Source organism: Lycium ferocissimum, chromosome 12 (assembly GCF_029784015.1).
Source record: "Lycium ferocissimum isolate CSIRO_LF1 chromosome 12, AGI_CSIRO_Lferr_CH_V1, whole genome shotgun sequence".
Classification (NCBI taxonomy): Eukaryota; Viridiplantae; Streptophyta; class Magnoliopsida; order Solanales; family Solanaceae; genus Lycium; species Lycium ferocissimum.
Genome location: NC_081353.1, coordinates 14,894,790 through 14,905,755, shown reverse-complemented (window position 1 = coordinate 14,905,755; position 10,966 = coordinate 14,894,790). Strand labels below are relative to the sequence as shown.

The 10,966-nt window shown below is 35.3% G+C and overlaps 1 long non-coding RNA gene across 1 annotated transcript; it reads right to left on the bottom strand.

Moving 5' to 3' along the window:
* Positions 1-3,027: 3,027 nt before the first annotated feature.
* On the bottom strand, positions 3,028-4,450 carry LOC132040341 (uncharacterized). The gene is made up of 2 exons (XR_009410675.1): positions 4,365-4,450; positions 3,028-3,271 (listed from the first exon to the last, which is right to left on the bottom strand). It is a non-coding gene; the product is annotated as an uncharacterized LOC132040341 (long non-coding RNA).
* Between the last annotated feature and the right edge of the window lie 6,516 nt (positions 4,451-10,966).

The following is a 10,966-nucleotide window of genomic DNA, read 5'->3' as shown; positions in this document are numbered from 1 at the left end:
TAGCATGTACACTTTGACGATAAAGCACCTAATATAAGGTGATTACAAACAATATAAATTTGAGAAGTTACTATGACAATTGCTTTATTAATTCCTTGAAAGTTATTCATAATGAGTACAACATCTAATGAAACTACAGTCTCACTTTTCTCATCCAACAGTAATAGGAATTCCATATTGCAAAAGCTACTACTACTTGCATAATCATGATTTCATACATATGTTAGCATCTTGTCAAAATAATCGGAGTAAAAAACTTCAGTTATTCTCTTTTCAACGTGCTTATTTTTTTATTTAGTAAAAACTCAAATTTTTATACAAACTAACAAATAATAATACATATCTCTAGCATACGGTGACTATTTCCGTAATATTCCTCATCATTCCGCATCAATCTTAGACTCTTGATGCCCGCAACAACCATTCAAAGTGGTCACTTTGTTCGAGACTCTGCCTGTATGTAATTCCTTCTCCCTCACTTCCAGCATAACTCATTTATTTACGACATTATATATGAAATTGTATACAAATATGAATTTGAATAAGAAAAGTTATGTTAAAATAATTAAGTAGTCTATTACCAAAACTGAAAAAAATCAATTACATCTATTGATATATCCAACTATTATCAAATTAAAGATATTATTAAGAAGCAAGTAATTTTTATCACATTATGAGATATACCACGTGAATAAAAAGATATTAAAAGCATACATTGGGTTGGTTCGTAGATGAACTTTAGTGAATCTTGGGATAAAAAGTTTTAGTATTGAGCTTTTGCCTAAAAATTTCCATCGCATCAACAAAAAAATGATCAATAATTTTATAAGATATAATTGTCACAAAGCAAATGCTATGTATTTATAATCTTAGTAAAAAAATAGCAACCAAAAAAGAAGGGGAAAAGGAAGCCAAATAATGCAGTAAGAAGTTGATTATGAGGAAAAATTAAAATATTACTTACGACTTTTTCAATTAAAATCAGAAAATAACAAATTCACTTCAAGCTTCAAATGATATAATTCAGTTTGAGGCCATCCATGAGCATTTTTCTTGCCGACGTAGAGTGCCTGTTTATGCCCTCATAATTCAGTGAGAGTATAATAAATATTTCTGTATTTATAACTGTTTGTGTGATTTGTGGGAGTGATTGTGTGTGATGATCATGCATGAGGGAAATGGGTGAATGGGGAAGTTATTCAGACCTGGGTGAGGGTTTTAATGGGGTTGGTTTAGGTTAGTTAATTTGAATGAGTATTCTATTTTATCTTTGTCTTTTTTTCTTTTGTTTAATTAAAGTGTGCTTATCCTTTAAAATCCTAGTTCCCTGAGAAAACTACCCACAAACGTGCGCACTGAATTGATAAGAAATTAACATCAATGAAAGTTGAATTAATGTTTTACATTTGTTGTTGGTGGTCAAATATTCAAAAATTTTGAAATCATGCATGCATTTCAGGTAAATTAAGAAACCTGAATAAATAAAAAATATTAAATTACATAACATTTGTTTCAAATATAAATGAAAATGTGTTTTAGATTATTCAAATGGCCTATATCTGATATTTTTTCCAATATATATATATATATATATATATATATATATATATATATATATATATATATATATATATATATATATATATATATATATATATATGTATATGTGTGTGTGTGTGTGTGTGTGAAGACCTAACTTTTACTATAGGTTGCATCTCAGAAGCAATTCACATTTATATTTAACCCCATGATTTATATTTAAATTTGAAAAACCTTATCTTTCAACTTAATTTAAATGAAATCATGCAACGTAGTAAAATATTATCCTAAAATTGAGAAGATATTATATGGAATAGTATTTCTGAAAACAATGTAGATTTGAAACTTCAAATTACAAAATTTCTATCACCTATCTTATGTCATTCTAAATATAAATATTTTGTTCATTTGCTTCATGTCTTGAACGAACCATAATTCAGCACTAATACCTTGAAGAAAAATTGTCGTCTCCGGTTTTTTAAGTATGAAGAATTAACTATTAATTTTTAATTTTTCTTTCATTAAATAATCACCACCTCTTTTAGACACGTATAATTTATGAACTAATTTATATGAATGGTTATTAATTTGATAACTTCCAAAAACATATAAAAGAGTGCCTTGGAATATGCTCCACAGTTCAGTTTCAAAAATCATACCGTGGATAAATTTAAAATCAATAATTAAAATTAATTTATACATGGCTATTTCTACTTATGCCACATGGCTGAATTAGTTATTAGTTAATAGCTAATTAGTCACTAATTACTTGCGGCTTTTTTCTAGACTGCCACTTGGCTTAATATGGTGCTTTTTTCCTTGGCTTTTAATAATATACAGATGAGCAATTTTGATTTCTCACAAGATTGGCTTATATATGAGGCTAAATTAGCAAGTCCTCAATCTTCTTTTCTAGGGGAAATCCATCCATATTTCTCTCAAAATTAGATTAAGAGACAAATTATCACCATCTTTAAACAACAATAAAACACATACAATCAACCACAAGATCACATAATAGCTTGAAATTATGATGAAAATTAAGTACTGCTAGAGAACTAAACATGATCGATAGCAATAAAATACATGTAACATGAAATAAATTACATTCATATAATAATTGTGACTATACCACTTATTTAAATATTAAATAAAATAAAAAGTTAAAACCTTCCATGTCACCGTTAACTGATGACAAAGCTTAAAATTGCAATATATATTGCTCATAATGGGCAAGTTATTTCAGTCTCCAGCATCTCTATATGTTTTTCTAATAAAATGGAAAATACTGATTATACAGAATCATCCGCGCATGTCAATGAGATGATGATTATTATTCAGACTTGGTGTCACGACCCAAATCATGGATCATGCGGGCACCCACACTAACCCCCCCTGGTGGGCGAACCCTTCAGGTAACTACCTTAATTTGATACAACATGCGGAATAACAACATGTACACACACTCTAGCAGTTATTAAACCAATGCGGAAGAAATACTTTTATTATAAGAAATTCCCAAAACCTGGTCTAGACTCGTACAAGAGCTTCTAAGAAGTTTACAATTTGAAGTAGATAACAGACTCAAACTGGATACGACTTCTGTTTAAGGATAGAGAACAACAGAAATCTAAGGAGAGACTTTGGGTTGCAAGATCAAATAGCTCACCCAAACGCCTTTGACGAATGCCTCGAAACGATCGTGAGACTCCGAACATCACACAGAAAATAACTCACACTCCACAAGGAGTGTAGCAAGAGTAGTATGAGCACAACACAAGGCTCGTAGGTATCATAGGCCGACAATGGTTAGTTCATGCATATAAACAAGAAGCAACTAACAAGTAAGCAGATAAGTAATCAAACATAGTCACAACTCTAGCACATATGAAAGTCTTGCAGTAACGATAGTCACAAGGGATTTCAATATCTCAGGTTATAAGCCTAGGGGGAAATCTCTAAACCTCGAGTCCATCAAGCCTCTAAAATAAATACTTACAAACAACAACTCAATAATTCACAAATCAAGAATCAATCAAAGAATGTGCCATGCAATGACATAAATAGCAATTCAAATGGAGTGCTATGCAATGCAATGTCGTGCTATGTAAATGTTATGCAATGCAGTAGTCACCTCTCACGCTCCATTCTCGTACACACATGCTATGGCAATGCCTCATAGTCATGACCCATGGGGGACCCGCGAAATCCATTTACCACTGGTGCTCTCCGGCAGAAACCTCGAAGGCTATCAATTACTCTCAATCTCTAAGGCAAAGACCTCGAGTCTCTCAATCACACTCAATCTCCGGTAAAGACCTCGGAGTCTCTCAATCACTCTCCTCACCATCAGGACAACATAAGAGTAATATGGAAGCATGTCATGCATGATATCAGTTTCAACTATATCACCAATATGCAATAAACAAGTACAAGTCATATTATTGTCCATGGTTCAAATATTACCCTTCCCTTTCATAAGATGAGTGAGCTAGTATGTGACAGAGATACAACTAGGTGATAATTACATCAAATAATACATAGAATATAGGATGCATGCCTCGCATGAAATCAACCTCAATAATCACCGCAATCATAGGTTCCACAGATTCATACTATGAAATGCAATTCAATATTCAATTTCTCAGTAATAGCCTTCCTCTTCTATATGACAAGTGAGATAACGAGAGAGAGAGAGAGAGAGAGAGAGAGAGAGAGAGAGAGAGAATTATATCAAGTACATGAAATCACAACCATGGTGACCAGCCCACATAACAATATCGCAATAATGGCGACAAGCCCACATAACAGCTGACAATACCAACCTAGATGGAATTCACCTCCACACCATGCACGAAGACCTATCATGCTTTCCCCGTCAATCACTACTATCTACATACGTTTCGCTAACGAGTCTAGACATAAAAGTAAGCCGTAACCTGCCTCAATGCTTGGCGGCGTCACAAACTGATCCACTTGAGCCTTTCCTTCCTCCGAATAGCTTCCAAACGGACATCAAAGTCTATTAATTAATTAATCTACATTAGATTAGGAAGCTAATGATACCAATATTGCCACAATACGATTCGAATCGAAAAAAAAAAAAAAAAACCTTTAAAAGAGAACCCGGGCCCACAATGGCTAAATTGGAATTTTATTGAAAAATCATTTCACCCATAACCTAAGGGTAATATAACCAGAAAATTAGTCAAGTGCATCCATAAATGGACTCTCAAGTCATTAATTCTCATTTCGTAAGACTAGGGCTAAAAACCTTCAATTATCCCAAAATCTTAACCTAGGATTAACATCTCACCTTCCGACACTCAAATACCATAAATTTAAAGGTGTTCATATAATCGATCACACAACTTCCAATTATGTATATGCCCATTATATATTAAAATTGAAATTTGCATCATGATTAACATAAGAAAATTCTCATAACCAAAAGCCAAATATGAACAATGATTGGACTTCTATCTAGCACTCAAATAGTGGACTTTATCTAGCACTCAACCTTTACGGTAGCTCCAAAGGATATGAATAGTGGACCTATCTGGAGCACCCAACGTACAAATGGTCATTAACCTAGCATCCATGTCATCATTATTTCCCAATGATTAATCCACCATTACATTGGCATTAGCCTCAAATCATTTAGTTATTACCATGATTGATCCACTAAGTTTGTATCCTAGCTTCATATGCTAAACACCAACAGAAAGTGGAAAAGAAGTTAGGACTTAAGTGCCTTTCCACCAAATAATACTACAATAAATAATGCCAAGGGATATGTTTCCTAGAAATTAATGAATCAAAAAAAAAAAAAAATAGCAAGCTCTTACCTGAGTCAAGTTAGTCGCCCCCTTCACTTTGCCGAAAATGCAAAGTAGGATTTTTCTATTGTTACGATTAAAAAGTGCAAACCCTATTAAGGTTAATCCATCCTTGTACATGACCATATAACATAGGGTATTAAATTAATTATGGGCTTGGACCTTTAACCACCAATTAAAATAATTGTGCAAAATAATCTTTTTACTCAACCAATATGTACAAGGTAAAAATTGACCCACTTAGTAAGTTACATTATTCACCAACTTATACCTTATATAATTGCAAATAAAATTCCTATGAATAAACTATTCACACACATTAAATAGATAAATTCTAAAATTTACCCGTCAATTATATAACCATCCCACCTATCCCAAAGTCAAGAATATCATTTCCAAGTTACGAGAAGGATAATTTGGGGAAAAGACTCCAAAACGCCAAAACGATCAAACGGGTCGTTACATCAGATACCAATTAAACAATCGTTCGTCCTCGAACAACGAAATAGTGTACGGAAGATGACGGTAACCTCAAAATCTTCATTATAACCACAAAGAAGCCTTCACAGGCAAGAAATGCGCCGATAGCACTGTTCGTTCACCTTATCAGTCAAAACTTTCTTTAACTTAGCTCAAAGACCCAAATTTTTTATATTCTTCATACTCGAAATTTCTTTCACGGCGATCCCCGAGTATAAGAACTTGTCTCTACTTGAATTCTACGATTTGATATAACCCCACCTCTGCACGCAATTAATTGATTCCCTAATTATCATTCTAATCGCCATAATCCTTTAGATATAACCACAACCATAGTCTACTCAAAACTGGTAAAATATTTTGATCTCGTTAACCTTTCCTTCACACCTTCTAAAGCCGTTTTCGCACCAATATTCCTTAGAAAGACATAGACACACGCCACAAGTCCGATCATGATTTCCTTTTGCCTGAAAAGCCCTTGCTTTATCTGAGAAAACTCTAAGCAATTCCATCAAAAAACGATCTTATCCGTAGCCGATTGCACTAGTTCCAAGTCCGTTAGTTCCGTAACCCAAAAGTTGAACCCACTTAGCTAAAACTCATCTACCAGCCTTTTCAAATCCTCAATTCACCATACGAAGCATACCCACGATTACCTACGCCGAGCCAAATCTGTAGGAACCCATCCAATCACTCTAAAGACTTCATAACCATTTGTACCTCCTCAAATCATTATTAAGTACGAAACGTAGCCCGTTGTAACTGGCCCCAAATAATTGTCCTCAGTAAAATATCATCAAGTCCACTCGCAAACCTCGATAAAGATCAGTAACCTGTCATACCTCAATTCTGAACTGAAACCATTTGATCCTTGAAGGTGATTTACTAGAAAATCCTGAAGTCCTTCTAGAAATATAAACATAGTCCACTAGGCTCTAATCGAATAATTCTGACCCGGAATGAATGCACAAACCCCTGAATATCACCAATAGTCACCCGAACTGACTCCAACTTTTCGAAACCAATTACGGTCTATCACACATCTCGTGGAGACCAATTCTAATCCTTTTTCTCATGCATAGTCAATCACGTCCGATTACCTCGACTCCAAAAGCTAAACTCTATCAAGTCGTCGACTTAATAGAAAAAAACTATACCTTAGGATTGCAATCTTCATGTTTTTCAACCTTCACCCAATACGCAAATGCGGCGAATCACGAACTCTAAAAATATCAAATTCTCCTCGTGCTCCTTCTCGCTCACAACTTTGATCAACTTCAACATAAAAACATGCGGCCTCATTTAATACAACTTAAACGTCGAATCTCCCATTATAACATCTTCACATGGCCTTAATAATTTTGAAGTAGCAAATCTTGCAATCAACTGCCTTAATCCTAGTACAACTACTTCCCGATTTAATACCCCAAAATGCTCGCCCCAAACTGTCTAGTTCCGTAATACCCACAACATAATCCACTACTCACGAATACGGTCTAATCTCGAAAATATAACTTATCCTTCAAATTATAGAGATTCCCAAAAGTTCCTTCGTTAGACCACTTTAGCTTACCCATTGAAGAGTGCTTTATGGAATTACCCCGTCTTAGTACAAAACAAGCCACTTCCTATAAATCTTAACATCGCCACACCAAATTTTTTTTCATAAGTCACTAATCAACTGTAACCTTACGAAACTTTGTCACAACACTTAGTCCATTATTGTGGACTTCCTTCTTTTAAAAAAGCGTTTAACAATCACGCCTCCTCACGGGAAGATGCAAGACAACAACAACACAATCCATGCACGACCTAAGCAATACCTTTACTTTGAATCCCAATCCTTTCTTTTTCCCAAACTCTACTTCGTTCCTTCCGATTCTCGATCAACTATACCTTTATCTTAATTCTTCAATTCCTCTAGTTCTATTCATATCACATTCACCGCCACCGACCGATCATCACTCGAACCCACTCAAAAATATACCGTAAAATCACAAGTCCCCGCCAAATAGCCGATTCAACCTTGGAGATAGTATTATGCCGCTCACTCAACAAATCCGCAGTTTCTTTCTTGCCTCACTCAAACTTCAAGCCGAGAACCACTCTAAATCCGACGTAGCACACAAACCATTCTTCAAGAAGTCTTCCCACTAGGAATTACCGACCAACCCGTTTATCCCAACAAGAACAATCATTGTCAAAGCAATATGCCAAACCACCCTTTGAACCAATGCATAATCGCGGAGTGATCCTTAATTTCCGAACTAGAACTCCTCTAATCAAATCATGTGATTATTCATCCTTCGACCAACTCCAAAATCATTATACCAATAATTGTAGAACTTCTCGAAGTATTGACCTTTATATACCATGGACACAAATCTTATCCAAGAACTAGAGGCAACGCGGAATTCGTAGAATTCCACACTTGTCCGAGCTCAGTCATTCCTATAAATCAATCACCGGCCACTATTAGACTATGATGTAGTTGAACATACTGACTCGTTCATGATTCCTTACATCCACTCTACATTAAACAACTGCAAAATACTCACAAATCAACAAGTTTTGGGGTCGAAAACGATAATCTTGCCAATCCTCTAAACACAATGACCCCGCGAACACACCCACTGTTCGTAGGACTAGGAGCACGACCTGCCCAATACCTTAAGTTCCCCTAGTTACATGTAACCTTTCCTTCGATCTAGAATCGATAGCCATTTTCATGAAGAAACCACAAACCACCAGTTCTTAATCCACCACTACCATTTTGTCATATCGAAGCCCAACTTAACTTTTCACAACCGAATATGAAATCCACTCTCGTGCATCTTGCAACCTTATCCTGACGAGCATGTCAGATACCAATTGTTCCCTTCCGATAGCGGAGATTGATCTTGTTACACCCCGTATTTTGTACGTTGGAATATTAAGTTGTTTGCGACGAGTTGAGAACAAGGCTATTCTTCCGATTTTGTTTAAAAGACATGAGTTGCTTATGAACTATGTTGGATGGAAATATTAAGGAATTTGAGGTAAAAGTGAATTATGAGAAGTTGAGTATTTCATGAAAATTTGGGATAGAAAGTGAAAAAAAATTGGAAATTAAATTTCATGAAAAACCCGAGTACGTGGCCTACCACATGACTAGTGGGCCATGGCCATATGCATCATATATATGTGTATAAGATGATTCATTAATCATCTTTATCACTTAACTCTCTAGAAAACTAAGAAAAATGGAGAAAAAGGAAAGAGAAGCGTACGGCCGAGCATGGCCAGCTTTTGACCATGGGAGTTTGATGAAGAAAATTATTTTCTTCCATGTTTTCTACTCTTTGGAAGGTGCTAAACAACATGAAGTAGTTGTTGAATCAAGTGAAGCTCTTGTTCTAGCAAAACCTTGCTTATGGCCGAATGAAGAAGGGCATGGAAGAAGGTGAGTTTTAATCTCTATTTTTATGTGTTATGAATGGTTTTTATGTGTGTTATTGGATGTAGAAATGATGGAAATTCATGAGATATTGCATGCTCAAGTTGAGCCGTGTGAGGTGTTGTGTGGCCGTGTGTGTATGTGTTGTTGTATGTGTGTGATGAATTACTTGTATCTAGCATGGTTGGGTGTGGTTGTAGTGTATAGAAATGGATATGAATCATGAAGATATAGATGTTGAAGTTAGACCGTGATGATGACTTTTGGTAGTGCACATGTGTGTATTGTGTAGGAGTGGAGAGTAATTGAATCAACATGTTTATGTGTTGTTGTAATGTGTAGAATATGAATGAAACTCATGGAATGTTGTATGCTAAGAGTGGCCGAATAGGGGTTGCTAGTGTGCATGAAATGAGCTAATGTTACTTGGTGTTTTGGTTGTCGTCGTCATGCGCTATATGATGTAAAAAAAAAAAATGAAGTGTAATGATCCCAAGTTAAGCTAAGCCGTGTGGGCTGATTTAAGAATTAGTATGGTTTTAATGTAGTTCTTGAATATTGTGTGGATCCCTTGGGATGTTCTTAAAACGGATTTGAATGGCTTCGGATTGTTATTTGAACATGCGAGTGTTGATGTTAGTTTGGATATATGAAGTTGAATTGAATATAAATGAGTATTGCCGAATTGTGTAAAAGGGATTATTAATGTTAGAATGCGTTTGGGGATTGAATATCGATATCACTATAATGTTTGTTGGTTTGGTTGTTGTTGATAATTTGGAGCCGAGTTGAATCTCGGGGGTGTCATATTTATAGGAGGCGTGCCGGAATTTCTAGTCAAATGCTTAACCAAAGTTGAAATGTTAACTTGCATGAATAGTAACTGTAAGGATGACCATTTGCGCATTTACCGACGAAACGGGAATTGAGATTGGACGAGCGTGAGGCACGACAAAGGTATGTAAAGCACTCCCTTTCCTTCTTTTGGCATGTCCTAGCCCTACTAGGCTAAGATCGGAACCTCGGGACAATTCCCGCTCTCGGAAAAAGCCGAGTTTGATTTTGCATACTATTCATTCAAAATTGAATTATAATCCTTATATTTGATCAAAGAGCGCTTAAACCTTTGTAATCGTTGTAAACGCATCTGGATCGCTCCAAACACGTGGACGCTTTAGGGAGCCTATTGTTTGTAAATTATGCCCGCCGCCTCGGCTCGACTCGAGGTGGGGCCCACGCATCCCGAGATCTCCCCAATGTTGCTCTGTTTGGTATATTTGTGTGATTTGAAAAGAAAAAACTTTTGCTATTACTCCGATTGCTATAAAATAGCTATTTTAACTACCTCATTGAAGTTTGATAACATATTTTGACACATAAGAACGATTTCAAAAGATTGTAACTATTGTATACTAATTTTGATAAACCCGAAACTTGTTTACACTTACCAAATGTTAGTAAATATATTTGGTCATCAAATTTGGAAGGCAACTTAATTATTTATTTACTCATATGCACGTGATCTTGGTACGTGATTATGATCTACAAGTTCATTTGACATATTTTAGAATAATGTTCGAAAAGAACTCGATTTAACTATTGTCTTGGCTTTAAAGGATGGTGTGATTTGGTCGTTTGTTGAGCTTGTAATAAAAGAAATTATATACGTATG